This window comes from Eumetopias jubatus, unplaced genomic scaffold (genome assembly GCF_037043125.1).
Source record: "Eumetopias jubatus isolate StellerSeaLion01/CBP00866 unplaced genomic scaffold, mEumJub1_p1.0 scaffold_3, whole genome shotgun sequence".
NCBI classification, from domain to species: domain Eukaryota; kingdom Metazoa; phylum Chordata; class Mammalia; order Carnivora; family Otariidae; genus Eumetopias; species Eumetopias jubatus.
Window position 1 is genome coordinate 52077494 of NW_028274809.1, and position 15195 is coordinate 52092688.

The 15195-nt window shown below is 37.7% G+C and overlaps 1 pseudogene; it reads left to right on the plus strand.

The window, feature by feature from the left end:
* Nucleotides 1-4360: 4360 nt before the first annotated feature.
* LOC114225824 (V-type proton ATPase subunit G 1 pseudogene) lies at nucleotides 4361-4732 on the plus strand (annotated as a pseudogene).
* The last annotated feature ends 10463 nt before the right edge of the window (nucleotides 4733-15195 follow it).

Genomic DNA, 15195 nt, shown 5'->3' on the forward strand with positions numbered 1-15195 from the left:
AAAAAACAAAGAAGAAAACCTGAAAAACTCAAAGGAAAACTTAGAAAGCATGATATTATTGGTGTTTAGAGATATGTGATCTAAAACAAAAAGTCAAAAATCCAGGTAATTCATAAAGCAGAAGAATTTTAAAAATAAATAGGGTATCAAGAATAAGACTATAATTACTACACCAAAGGTAATAAGCCAAGGACCATAATGTCAAGAATTTAAGTCTACCTGGCTCTATGGTCACCCTTCAAGTCTCATGGCTTTAGTGAAACTGATGATATCCTCATTTTTCCTTCTCTTCCTTTTCTTAAAACCTGTATACATGATGTCTGTCATCTTCTAGTTTGCATACACAATTTTTGAAGCACGCTTTTCTTTTTTAACTGTATATTAATTTTTTAATATTTTTTCTGGACAATAATTATAAGATGGATATACCAACAATTCAAGTTGCATTTTTTTTTTTTTTGGTTATTCTATCATTTCAGCATTTTTCAACATTAGTGAATAAATGTCATTCAAATGCATTTTTGTTAACATTTGTTGGGTATGAAATGATTTGAGGATACAGTATAATTTAAGGGAATCCCCAAACGGGTAATAATTTAAATCTCCAAAAGAAGAAGAAAGACTGAAAGTTTACATATTAGATGCTCACTTTTTTTTTTTTTAAGTCTAACATCTAACATCTGGGCATCATGATCAGGCATTTAATTAAGGCAAAATGAATGTCAAGAATTTCACATGGATTCCATTAGTCAGATTTGCTATTACATCATTTGAATTGGAGTCCACTTCATAAATATCTCTTCAAGGACCTGCCTGTGGGTGAAAATAGGACATAGAATTCACATTCCTTTGAAGAAATAGATGCAGAAAAGGGCATATGCCTGTGAGGCTCTCTACTGCATACTTAATGCATTGGACCAGGAGAAAGCAGGTTGTATTGAAATAGGCAAGTCTCACACTTTTGTTTAAATATGGACTTATTTTCTAAAAATGTCTTGGGGTTGAAAAAAATTAATTATGGCACGAGTCCTGAAAAGATTTCTGCAAACTGGACAACTTCTAATATTTATGAAACTCAGTAATGACTGAGCCAGAAAGATGATAAAATTGATTCAAAGAGTATTTGAGGACCTGGATATTTATAGGGAATGGAGAAGGAAAGTCAGAATAAGATTGCTAGGTTAAATACAAAACAACATAATAGTCTACAGTCAATACAATCATATTTTCTATGAGGAAAAACTAATTTGTATCTCTATCAAAATATATATAGATACAGATATTATATATATAAATTATATATATAAATATGGAACTTCACAGAGCCTGGGCCCTAATCAGTAGTTAATAGTTGAATAAACAAAGTTCCAGTCCCCTAGATAATTAATCTTTGAGTGGTCCTGTGGATGGTACTTCAATATAACATTGAAAGAACATGTAATCCTACTTTGTCTAATTCCTAAGTTTTGGATGAGTTTTCCTAACAATGTTAATATTTAGAATGATGATATTATATGTCTGGCAGAGTCTATAAAGATCATGTTTATCGAAGGAGACAGACCTATACTTCATTAGTGGAGTTATGCATGGGAACCACTGAGCCATTAATTTGTGCTTTTTTAAGAAAAGAAATCTATAAAATCCCTCTAAAGCAAATAACGTGAAGACATCCTATTTTCCAGGAGGAAACATCTCATACAAGGAATCCTCAATATGATTAACAGCTAACTTCTCATTAGAAACCATGAAGGCCAGAAAGCTAAGGAATGAATATTCAAAATGCTGGAAGAAAAAGGACAACTAAGAATCCTTTAAGCAGTAAAACTGTCCTTCAAAATGAGATCTCGTTCCCATATTTTCTTTTAGTTCTTTAGACATGGTTTCTTTTAGTTCTTTAAATGTATTTAGATAGGTGACTTCAAGTCTTTGTCTCATCAGTTCCTATCTGAGCTTTCTAAGGTACATTTGCTACTGATGGCCTTTTTTCATGTTATGGGCCAAATTTCTTACTTCTCTGCATGTATCGTAAGTTCTTGCTGAAAATTTGATATTATAAATAATATAGTGTAGGAACTATGGAAATTGAGGGTGCCTGGGTGGCTCAGTTGGTTAAGCCACTGCCTTCGGCTCAGGTCATGATCCTGGAGTCCCGGGATCGAGTCCCGCATCGGGCTCCCCCTTCTCTGTGGGGAGCCTGCTTCTCCCTCTGCCTCTGCCTGCCACTCCCCCTGCTTGTGCTCACTCTGTCTCTCTCTCTCTCTCTATGTCAAATAAATAAATAAAATATTAAAAAAAAAAAAGGAACTATGGAAATTGGAATCTCTACCTCCCCAGGGTTTGTTACTTTTGCTGTCTGTTGCTGTTTGGTGATCTTTCTGACCTAATTCTATAAAGTCTGTATTCTTTGTCATTTTTGGCCACTGAAATCTCTGATCATTTAGGGTAGCAGTCAGCTAATAATTAAGCAGAGATTTCCTCTAATGCCTAGAACCAATGAATCTCCTAATTTTTGACAAAGGGCTCTACGTGCATGTTGGGGTATGCCTTCATCATTGAGCCAGGCAGTTGGGAACTGCCTTAACCATTGCTTCCAGTTTGTGCAGAATCTCAAGGGCAGGCAAGAGTGAGAACTTAGTACCTCTTTGGGTTGTTCCTGAAAACTGTACACCGCCCTGGGCATGTGCACAACTTTCTAGATCACCAGGGATATGTTACATCTTGCCAAAGCCCCTATGAACATATTTCCCAATTTTTCTTTTTAAACTTACTGTTTGTAACCCTGTTTGCTCCAACTGTTATCCATGACCCAGGCAACGACAATGTTAACAATATTCTGTACTGTTTTTTACAAATGCCCAAGAGAAAAGACTTTTCACAGTGGTGAATCTCCTAGTCAGGTCATATAAAGACAACATTGCAAGGCGGTGGGGGGGGGCAGTGGTTCTTCTGGAGAACCACTAAATAGGTCAACCATTGACAGTTCTCTGGGAATGGAACTTTGAAGGAGCTTCAACTGTGTTCCATTCCTTCCAGTGGCTGCCAGACTGCTGGTTTTCACTGTGATTATGGGCTGTTAATTTTCAAGGATACCACTGAGCTAGGGAGTGAAGATAAGAATAGTGCAAGTTAAAATGCCACAAAACTCACTGCTCTTACCGTGATTCCCATCTTTTCCTTGAATGAACTTTTTGTGAAGTGCAGAAATCCTTTAGTTAATTTCCAAAGTTATGCAAAATTTGATTCTGATCATTTTTTCCCCCAGTTTTCTCATTGCTTTTATGGAGGAGAAAATTCTCAGAGGTTCTTGCTCTGCCACCTTGCTGATGTCACCTGAGGAGACAGCTTTTGAAGAGAAGAGCAAAAAGAGGTAAGGGATAATGAAGGGGGTTATGGGAAGAGAAAAATACAAGGAAGATAAAACTGGAAAATTCCAAGAAGCCTGTAGTTGCATGAATATCACTTCTCTGTCCAAAAAGTTATAATTGCTTCTTAATCCCAATCCTACTAGGAGGATTTCAAGGCCTGAATATTCTTACCCTATGCTAAGCTTGCAACTCTACAGTTCTCTCTTTCTGAGTGTAGCCACCCTTCCAGTTAGGTGAGCCTTTGTCTCCACCTCCCTGCTCTCACCTGGCATCGACACCCATGCTGCAATTTATTGCTTCAGTCTAACGCACTAGCTAGAGACTACATGCTGGTGCTGTCACTGCTCTCAAGTGGAGGAAGATATGGGCCTAAGGGATTGTCTATGACAGTGACAAAGTAGAGACAGATTATTGTCCCAGCCACATTTGGGTCACTCATTGCTAGCCTAAAGACATTTTTCTTCCTATAGGGACAAAATAAAAGTTTTTTTTTTTTTTTACCCCATTTTGTTCAGACTATTAGAGTGACCATTTGATTCGAAGTCAGAACAGAGAAGTGGAACAAGGCTAATTTAATCCCAATGCCCCACTGATGAGTGAAGCCAGGGACAAGACAAAGTTGTGACCAGTGACAGCAGTATGGAAAATTCTAGACCCCATCCACAGGAATAAAAAGCCAATGACAAAGTGCATATTTAAGAATTGAAAGAAAGGATAGGTTTGAAGGGAAAAGAGCAAAGTTAAACAGAAACAAAGTTTCTGGGTCATCGAATTTGAGCTCGTTGCCAAGTGCATAAGAAAGACTTCTTAGTTGTCTGGTTCATACGGTAATTAGTTATAGTTTTGTTCAAGTTGATAGTTTTACAAAACAGGCTATATTAACTCATGTTATGTGGGCTAATTTGGTTGTTTCTAAGTCTTTAGTTAAAAAAGAAATTACCGCCCCGCTCGAGCTGATTTAGGCCGCATCCCTCAGCCTCAGAGTCACTGCCACCATGGCCAGCCAGTTGCAGGGCATCCAGCAGCTGCTGCAGGCTGAGAAGTGGGCCACCAAGAAGGTGGCGGAGGCCCGCAAGTGAAAGAACCGGAAGCTGAAGCAGGTCAAAGAAGAAGTTCAGGCTGAAATTGAACAATACCACCTGCAAAGAGAGAAGGAGTTCAAGGCCAAGCAAGCTGCGGCTCTGGGATCCCATGGCAGCTGCAGCACTGAAGTGGAGAAGAAGACCCAGGAGGAGAAGGCCATCCTCCAGGCCTCCTTCCAGCAGAACAGGGATGAAGTCCTGGATAACCTGCTGGCCTTTGTCTGTGACATCCGGCCAGAAATCCATGAAAACTACCGCATAAATGGATAGGGGAGGAAGGAGCAGCTCTGCAGGCAGACTGGCATGCTAGATGCCTTCATGGAATACGAAGCTTCAGCAAAGCTTGAATAGTTACATCCTTGTGAAAAGGCATTAAATTATTTCTGTATATTAAAAAAAAAGCAATTATCCCCTTTATAAGAAAGCAGAAATGCCAAAACCTGAATGTCTTCAACTGACCGTTTGCTGCAATTTTACAACCCAATCAATAATTTCCATTGCATTGGGTTTGTTTAAGAACCATCTATCCATATTCTATCATACTGATCCTCAATCTTAATCATTTAGACTTTGTAGGGAAACTATATTTAAATGGTCCTTATAGAGGGATTTTTCCTACTTCTTTTGAAAGGTGGGTAAATATCCAATTGAAGTCTGATTTTATTGCAGAAATAAAGCATTTATATGTTCACATTTTGAATCTATGCTAGAAAATACTAATCACTCAATCAGTACTGCTACTCAAGATTATATAAATAATGTTTTCTTTGAAAAATACTAAAAAATATCAAACTCTCCACATAGATGGAAACACATTTCTGCTTTTAAACTTTCTTGGAAAATACACCTTTAAGGAAGTATAAAAATTTGAACAGTTCATTATTAATGAAAATGAAGTACACAGTAATGTTACAATAAGCAGAGTTTATTAAGAAGCTAAAACCTAGCAATTTCTAAAAATTATAGGATAAAGATTTATCAGAAGAAGTTTTTGTGTTGTGGTTTTGACATGATAACTAGTTAGGTCTTGTTTTTCACATACTAGGCAAATGTTCATAAATGCATTTTTTTTTGTCTTTTCCCTTGAAAAACAGAAAATTGTTGGAGGCAATACATTAATTGTATTTTTTTCTTGTGTCTGATTAATCTTGCATACTCAAAAAGGAAAACAGTTGGGATTACTCTTTATGCTAAATTGATAATAACTTTAAATTAATTACTGGTACTGTTTGAACATGGATTTTAATCTCTTGATTGAAAAAGACATTAAAACAGATCTTTAGCCATCTAATGACAGGAAACCAATTATCCGAGTGGATCACAGCATCGTAGATACTTAGGAAATATTCTTAACACAATCAACTAGGGAAGTTATTTTTGAGGAAATATCTTGGAGGTATCTTTTTTTCAATTACCATCAATAATTTAAGCCACTTGTAAATGCAAATCTGGCCACTTTTTGTAAATTTGTTGCAGTTCAAAATTTATCCAGAATGGAAATAGTCAGTATCTCTCCTGACTCCTGAAAAATGTCACAAACAGCTAGAAACTAGGCGGGAGTGTAACACTACCAATTAAAGTAACACAGCAAGATTTTAAAACAAATTGTTTTGTGTAGAAAACACTATTTTTCCACATAATTAATAGCTCTAATGTTATCTGCTACATATTCAAAGTGAGCAGAAAGACAAATGTTTCCTCAGAGAACACCCAGCCCAAATATCAGTAGATTATTTGACTATGTGACATCCCCGGAGGCAATTCTGAGCTGAGTGCACAACTGCCTGTGGAGCTCACCAAAAGGCCAGATGTTGCTACTAGAATGTTCCAAGGCTTGGCATCTGGGCCTTGGCAAGCCCCAGAGATAGCCTTGGGTCTTGTGCCTATTGCTAAAATAGAAAATGAAAGAAAGTTCCACAGTAGAGAGTCTAAATGATTTTGAAGAAATATACAGGAATGAAAAGTAATTCAAAGTTACACTAGCTTTTAGTAAATTGTTGGTTTGTCTATACCATGTAAATATACGGGGAGAATGTCAAAATAGTTTCAAGGCTGGGAAAATCATTTTCATTGACTTTCACTGTGTTCTACAATAATTGAATCAATCCGTTAAATTAGTTTCCGGCAACTGAGAATGCACATTTTTCATTAGTGAATAGCAATAACAGAGGGAAGAGAGCCATAATCTTAGTCTCAGACTTCAAGTAGTTTTAAAGTATTTTGAACTATTTTTCATCCCATTTCTATTTAATTATAGGTTTGAAATGTAGAAGTCATAACATGGCTGTTGGTACAGAAAGATGAATTGTTTTATGTATCCATAAAAGTGTTTTATCAAGGCATTTTTTTGGGGGGGGCTACAAACCATAGATTTGTAGGTAGATTCTGAGAAATAGCATGGTAGTAACGAGAACCTTGAAAATTCATACCCTTAACTTAGTAATTCTTCAACTCTTAGGAATTTGTCTTAAGAAATTAATTAGATATAGACAAAAATTTATTTGTATGTTCATTGTGAAGGTAAATAGCTAAATACCGATACAAATATCCAATAATAGGGGAGGTTACATACAATAGAGTCTTATGTACCATTCAAATCCCCATTTTAAAGACTGTTTATTGGCATAGAAAATGCTCATGATATGTTAAGAGCAGGAGATAAAACGATATAAACAATAGAACCCCAATTGGAAAAAAATCAGAGGTAAACTGACTGAAGACTAGAAAAAATATATAAAAGTATTAACATTGTTATGTCTGGACAGTGAGTTATGGGTAATTTTTTATTTTCCTCCTCATTAGTTAGCATTGTTTAAATATCTTATAAAGATCATACAATAAACATTTAAAAATATTATGCAAATAAAATTAAAACAATGTGTTTTATTATTGCTTTATTTAGCATAATGTGTATAGTTTGAAAAGGCTGCAGATCAACTACAACTTCTTTAAACATGAAACACTGAAAATTCCCTAGCTGCTTCAGCTTCCACCCAAGTGTTAGGATTTCTGCTTTGTCTTTCCTGAGGATACAGCTAACAAATCCAAAGAGGAAACCTGATACTATTACTCTGATAGAAAACTGTACGTGAAAAAGAAAAGAAAAATCCGTTTTTAAACCAAAATAACATATCAGGAATCCATTGAACAGTGCTGCATTAAGAAACAATTTCAAAAAAGGAAACAATTTCAAAAAAGGAAACAATTTCAGGAGGATAAGTATCCTTTTGTTATAAAATTGGTTTATCTAAATTTATTCCAAACGTTATCTGTTCAGAGAGTTGTTGCTACTCTCCTCTTCGATCTCCTGTTGAGTTCGTAGGTGTTCAGAATGGTTTGATCCCTATGCAGCTGAATTCCTGAGACCAGACAAAATCCAGGTCTCCTACTCCTCTGCCATCTTGCTCCGCCCTCCAGTTTATTCCAAACGTTAAATCACTTACAATGTCCTTCCCAAAATACATACCCTGATCCATTTTTCCTACACTTGACACTGAATATTAGTTGCAACATTCTAAATGGGCTTTTTTTTTTTTTAGAGATTTTCAGTATTGTTTATTTCATATTACCAATTTATTTATCTCTGGTGCCTCTTAAGAATATGTATCATTGTATCAATGTATTAGATTATATATATTTCCAAACATAGCTGGAATTTGAATACTTTAGGTATTTAATACCAGTATCTATGTTTTCATACAAATCTCATGTTTAACCACAAACATAAAACTCTTCTGCTTCTAATACCCTCCTGGCAGCTGGCTTAGTATTTTACTTACTTGGGGTTTAATTTTCACGGAACAGATTTTTTTTTCTTTTAATTCCAAACAAAATCAATGTAATCTATCTTAGATGCTCATTTAGCAATATTTCTGAGAGGTGGGGCCGACTTTCAACAGTGGCATCAAGAGAACAATACATTAAATCAGATTCCCTCTCTTTCTGAGGATGGCAGTGTGAGCTCAGCTGGTCCCCCGTCCTCAGCCCAGCCCTCAGCAGAAGCAGTGAATTCAACCATAGCTACAGCAGAGTCTGATCATTCTCCTGATGAAATTACACTGATCTAATTTGCACGCTGTGAAGACATTTGGCACTGGCTGGATCTGAGCCTTGACATCTTCATTGGAACTAAAAGTACACTAAGAACTGACATTACATTTCACATTCTCTTTTGCCAGGTTGTGGCATTTCATCCTCTTTAAAGGCATTATTTCAAGAACATTTAATTTGGCTTTGACCTGCCTGCCATTTTGCTGGGTAGAACATCCTGCGCCAGAAAAGCTCAGCTGTAATAAAGTTTGGCACCAACAGCCCACCGTATACCTGCACCATCCTGTGCAATTTAATTGGCATTCAGTGGGTTGATAAATGGACTGGCTTAATGAGACAATATACTTGACATATGCAGGATTCTCCTGAGGGATAGGAGTCCTGTCTTCACTTCACACGTCAACATGTTACAGATACCAAAACCGTCATCTCTAGCAGCGGTGCTGTAGCCAACGGATGCCGTCCACGGGGCTGACCAATAGCACTGTTATCTTCCAGCCGGCTCACGCCTTTCTCTCTCGGCATCAAGCAAAAGATGGCTTTTAAATGTCACTGAATTTTGTATTTTCCCAGACACAAGGAAGAAGATAGCCCCCATGCTTTATTTACATAAATCTGTATTTTCCTAGGAGACCAAACAGCCTTGTGGCCTAAACAGATTAGTTTTACCTGCTGTAAACCCCTGACAGTACCATAAAATACAAGTAATAATGAATTCTAGGTATAACAACTGACACGCAATTATGTATAGGAGCAAGTAGGTGCCATTCTAGCTTCAGAAACACTGGTTTCAGGAAGGAATTAATTAAAACAACAAAGACACACCATTTTTCACTCCTCAGATTAGCAAAGATTAAAAAGAACCATAACGCTGAGTGTTGGCAGGGGAGCGAGGAAACAAGTGTGCCATGCTCTGCTGGTGGGATTCGAAATTAATACAACTTTTCTGGAAGGCAAATGTCAATATGGCAATATGTATCTAAAGCCTTAAAAATGGGCATAGCCTTTTACCAGGCACTTCTACTTCTGAAAATAGATCCCAAAGAAATACATGTAAGACGAATGTTCAGCAATGGTCATCACATCAACTACAATAGGAAAAAATTTTAAAATATCCAGATGTCTTAAAAATAAGGAGATTGCCTAAATAAAATATGGAATACCTATATTCTAGAATTTAGCCATTAAAATAATGTAATAGAAATATTGGTCATGAAAAAAATGTTCTGGATGTCTTTTATGCCAAAAAAGTATTACAAAGCACTAGTTTATTAGTCAACATTTTTGTGAACAATTTATATATAAACGTATCTATATGTTCATACATGACAAAGTCAGATATCAAAATAGTAATAATGCTTGCTTCTGGAGGTGGAATTATTCAGAGGTTTGTTTTTATTGATGCTTATTTTTAAATAAATTCTTTATTTAAATGATTTTAATTAAGATGGCATTTTAAACTTGTCAAGGAATTTCTTTCTGACAACAATGTGATAGTTGGAAACTTTTACTATATAGTAAGTCATATCATGCCCACCTAATACAATTCTTCTTACAGTTCTGGGTCATTTAATATTCTGTTGAATAGCTGTCCAGGTAGATAGATAATCCACCTTAGACAAATGAAGTTTCTTCTTCCAGCTTCCTGGGATTTCTCATTTCACTAGTAACAGCTTAGTAGTAGAAAGCAGCAGATTTTTAGAATGCAGTTGACACTCAAAAGACTTCTGGAGTTTACAACTTCCAGCTACAATCCTTACTAAATGGAAACTGCTTGGACTAATTTTTTGTTTTTACAATGCTGATGCTTTTTTATTTTTTAAAAATTTTTATTTATTTACTTGAGAGAGAGAGAAAGAGAGCCATGAGCAGAGGGGAGGCACAGAGGGAAGGGGAGAAGCAGACTTCCCGCTGAGCAGCTCGATCCCAGGACTCTGGGATCATGACCAAAGCCAAAGGCAGATGCTTAACTGACTGAGCCACCCAGGCGCCCCTGCTGATGATTTTTTAAAAAGATAGAAAAAGATAGAAAGTAGGAATCCAGACATGAAAAGGTTATTTATTTAGATTTGCTAAGGTCCCGTGGGAACCATGTTGTGGCTGGCAGTAGGCAAGATGGGGTACCTGCCTTCAAGTCTGCCCAGGGAAATAGAAAAGGAAAGATATTTGGGATGGAATGAAAGTGCTTTAAGGGGGAGATCAGCTGAGGGGAGCCAAAGTGCTCCAGAATGACCATTTGGAGGGCTTGGTTAGCGGTTCAGCCCAGGCAGGGTGAGGCGCCATGTGAACAGCGTCCAGGGCAGCTGCACCACTGGCAGCCTTGCTGTCCCCTGCACCGCCCCCCGCACTACCTGCCCCCGGCTTCCTTCCTGCCTCTGAGGTGGGGAGGACGCCCGCGAGCCACTGCTCCTCATTTCAACTGGGTGCCAGTTTGATGCTCTCCATTCTGCTCCAAAGGAAGTTCCAACATGCAAATAAGCCCAAGGAAATGAAAAAATGAAACGGTGTGTGACAGTTTCTAATTACTGCATAAAAACAACATATGGAAACTTCATTGTCCATTTCATCGCCCAACATGTACCATCAAGTCAGACTTCTTTTGCTCAAATCACTCTCTGGAGCATTCAGACCTGGTTTACTTCAGTAAGAAGGTTTTTTGCTTTTTAAAAATTTTCTGAGGGGGATAATGGTATTTAAAAAAAAATTTGAAACATCTTGATTATTGGGAGGTTTTTAGAACCTTGCCTATTTTCTATTTGAGTTTTCTCATTGTATTCTAGTTAGTTAATTCTATTCCCTAGGGTTACTCACAACCTGGATTGAAGTTGTCCATTCTTCAAAAGTTTAACTATCCCTAAGTACCTTTTATAAATGCTTGAATGGGTCCCTAATCACTTATTAGAGGAGGCAGGAGGACTGATTTGGCACTTGTAGTTGGCTTTGGTGTTCTAAGGCATATGAATGGGAGGTCAGGAAAGAAAAATCAGGCAGACACTGTTTGGTGACTTAAAAAATAACAATAAGGCAAATGAAAAAAAACAAAAGGTAGCGAAAACAACGTGCTGACATAGAAAGACTGGAAGGACGGTCAAGAGATGTGGAGTCTGTGCCCTGCTTTGTCACAACTATACCTGTGTGATCCAAAGCAAGTCCTTTCCTTCCCGATCTGCCTTAAAATAGGATTTGGGCTACACGATTTCTAAGTTCATTTCCTCTTTTCTGCATTCTCAGACTATACAGAATGATTTAAGTACTATTTGTTTTCTATATGGGATAAGACACTGCTCACCGAAGGTTGCTTCCATTTAAATGCTAACCTTGGAGTAAGGTTTAAAAGTTGAGACAAGACCAAAGATGCAAGGCATATATCAAGTGCCCGTTTGCTAAAAGCAAAACCTTCCAGTTTCTCCTCTCATCCCCCCTGGCCACAGAAGCAGAGTCGGTTAATGAATCAGAAAAAAGCTGGTTACCAGATGTCCTGGCTTATTAACACACACATCGCATTCTGTAATGGCATTCAAGAGCAAGCTGTGTGGAACCGAGAGATGGCAAAGGAAAAGTTCTCCTCTCAGATGAGCTTCAAAATGGGGGTGTGTTTTGATAAATTTCAGCAATGGTTACTGCACAAGTTCATTTCAGCCACTGTCAGGCATTCTATCTAGCAGGAGCTTGCCTGGGTTACAAGAGCCTCTTCCCCAAGATCATAGGATAGCATGCCTCTCTCAGAGCTTCCTCCTTCCTCTAATCTGTGCATAATTGCTGACATGATCTCTTACATGTGGAAAGGAAGATGTCGATAATAAACTTAGGAGCAATGCAAAGGAAAAGCCAATTCTGTTTGACTGGTTTTCACCACAGCTAATTTTAAAGCCACCCATTGTTCAGCTCTGCAGTCTAATTTTATGTTAATATCCTGAAAGTTGTCAAATCTTGGCAAAACCTATGCATAAATTACACAGAAAGTAGCTCACAGGAGGGGGAAAAGTAATGACTGTCATGGTTAGCCAAACCCATTAATAGTCTGACAAGCAATAACCCAGGAGCTCTGGTCAACTGCTGCAGACATCTGTGAAACTTTTGCAATTAATATCATTTTTTCCTTTTTTGTTGTTGTTGTTGGAAGAGGTATCAGCTGTGAAATAGCATGCAACTGACTGATCATTATCAGCTCTGCCGGTAAGAGTTGGGTTTATCATCTCTCTTGGTTGACCATTGCCCCACTTTTCACAAAAAGCCACTTTTTTTTTTTCAAGTAATGCAGTGTTTTTCAGCACAAAGATTGATAGTCTCTAGAAAACAGTTGCCAAAGGTGTGTGGATACTCAAACAATAAAAAAATCAGATGCTTCAATCTCTAATTCATTACTGACATTTTTTCCCCTGTGAGGTTGGAAAGAAAGAAAGATGGAGGGGCTTAAAATCTCTCTTCAAAGCTGCACCTGAAGTCCTATGCTTGTTGGTAGATCGTCTTACTATGCCATCTCCTACCTCTCCTACCTCTTCCCACGTCATCCCAGCACAGCTTTTCTGTGGATAAGAGCTTCAGGGTAATAGATGTATCTACCTGACTGATGGTTAAAACATTTCGAATATCACCCTGTGTGTATATATATGTATATATAATGTAAATATACACATATAATACACACACACACACATAATGTACACATACGTAATCTCTTGCTCATTTTCCCAGAGAATATTGCTGGTAGAAAGAGTTGAGTTTCCAGGTATGCCTGTAAAGACTTCTCCGTCTTTCCCAGAGCTGTTATCATTGATGCATCTGGCATAGTACCTGGCACTGAGTGGACAATCAAAAATATTTGTTGAATGTATGGGTAGATGGATGGATGGATGTTAGAGGGTGTTTCCCCATTTATGACCATGGTATTGTAGCTTCATATGTGGATTTTACACAGAAATTTCTTGCTTCTGAAAATCATTTCCTACGTGTAGGGTTTTCTCAGAATGCCAACGGAAGACTTGCTCTTATTAAAGCTTATAAGCAATCTGAAATGTCTGACTTACAAAATCATTTGGTACCCAAACTCTTTCTGAGCTCCTGCTTTGTGCCAGGACCCATGTTTGGAGGCGGGTATAAGAAGATGAATAAAATAGTTTTTGCCATCATAGAACTCACAGAATGCTCAGAGGCAGCCATATAGAAAGGTGATTCCAGACAGAACATGGCACATGCCATAACATAGGTTTCTGTAATATAGGTTTCAATAGACTTCAAGGAACAGCACATTCTGCCTGGTACTGCAAGGAAAGATATCACGGTGAAGAAACATTTGGACTGAATCTCATTAAAAAAAAAAAAAAAAGACTGGCAGAGAGAGTGAGGAAAGTCTTTCGAGGCTCAAGATCTGCATGTGTCAAGATACAGAGTCATAAAAGGGCACAGAATTTTAGAGAATAGTGAAATGGTCAGTGGCTAGAAGCAGAGGGCATGGGAGGATGTGTCAGGAAAGGAAGTGAGGTAGGATAAGAAATGGACTTGGTGCCATCCTACTGACTGCAGTATATCCTGCAGGCCATGCAAGATGAATGGAAGGAAGCCTTTAACCAGAGAATCAACTCTGTAGGTCTTGCCTATGACGGCCAGTAGTAGTGGGGTGGGTGTGAGGGGGGAAGAGAAACGGACTGCAGAATCACAATAGGGAGGCCAATGAGAAAGTCATCTCAATAGCCTTGTAGAGAGATGATAAGAAAGGAGAAGAAGCAATAGATTTTGAAGACATTTCTGCAGTAAGCTGTCAAGATTGGGTGATTGCTTGCCTGTGGAGGTAAAAGAGCTATGTTAGAGGATGACTCCTAGCTTTGTGTAAATAGCGACACCTTTAATTAAGACAGGGACACAGAAAGCAGCTGGCTGGGGTAGATGTAGGAGTGAGGAAACCACAAGGATATAAGGGAAGACAACATGTAAATTTTCTGGATATCAGTCTTTGGAAAATAATAAGTAGCCCTACACCGAACCATTTCCAACTACCACTGATAAAGCCAACAAATCAAACAAGAACACAATATAATCTAACAGATGCTAATCAAAGGCAAATGCCATTGGAAAGACTTTTTAAGGAATAATCAGGAGGAAAAACTAAAATATACAAATAATAATTAGTCCTTTGAACTTAGATAAAAAGAGCTCATTAACAGGAAGCTGTTTATAGCCTCTGAGTTCTGAGCTTTCTGAACTGACAACTGAATGAAATGCTCAATCTGACCCATTTCTTCTTCCTTTCCTAAATATTATAGCAACATTTACCAAATGAAAATGATATTCGTAAAAATCTAAACCCCCTAATGGTCACAGTCTTCAATTTGGCAACACATGTGGATCCCTCTCCAGCCTTGTCAGAACAGAACATATTCTGGACAAATCAAGAAAGAAGAAAGTATTGGAGCAATCACATAAATGAATGCCAGTTGTCTGAAAAACAAGTCTGCTGTCATCTTGGGACACATCATTTTTAGAAACAATGACCCATTTGGCAGCCTCACACATGTTCCCATCTCTGAAGCTTTCCAACATTCCAGGCCTTACTTTATTTAGGTCTGAGATTTTCTTGATTATAAATCTTTGGTGAAGCAAGTGCAGAATCTTAAATCCATTCTTCAGGATTACTCCTTCCATTCACACTATTTTTTTTTTCATTGTGTTACCGACCCTTGTTTTACTGCCTCAGAGACCTT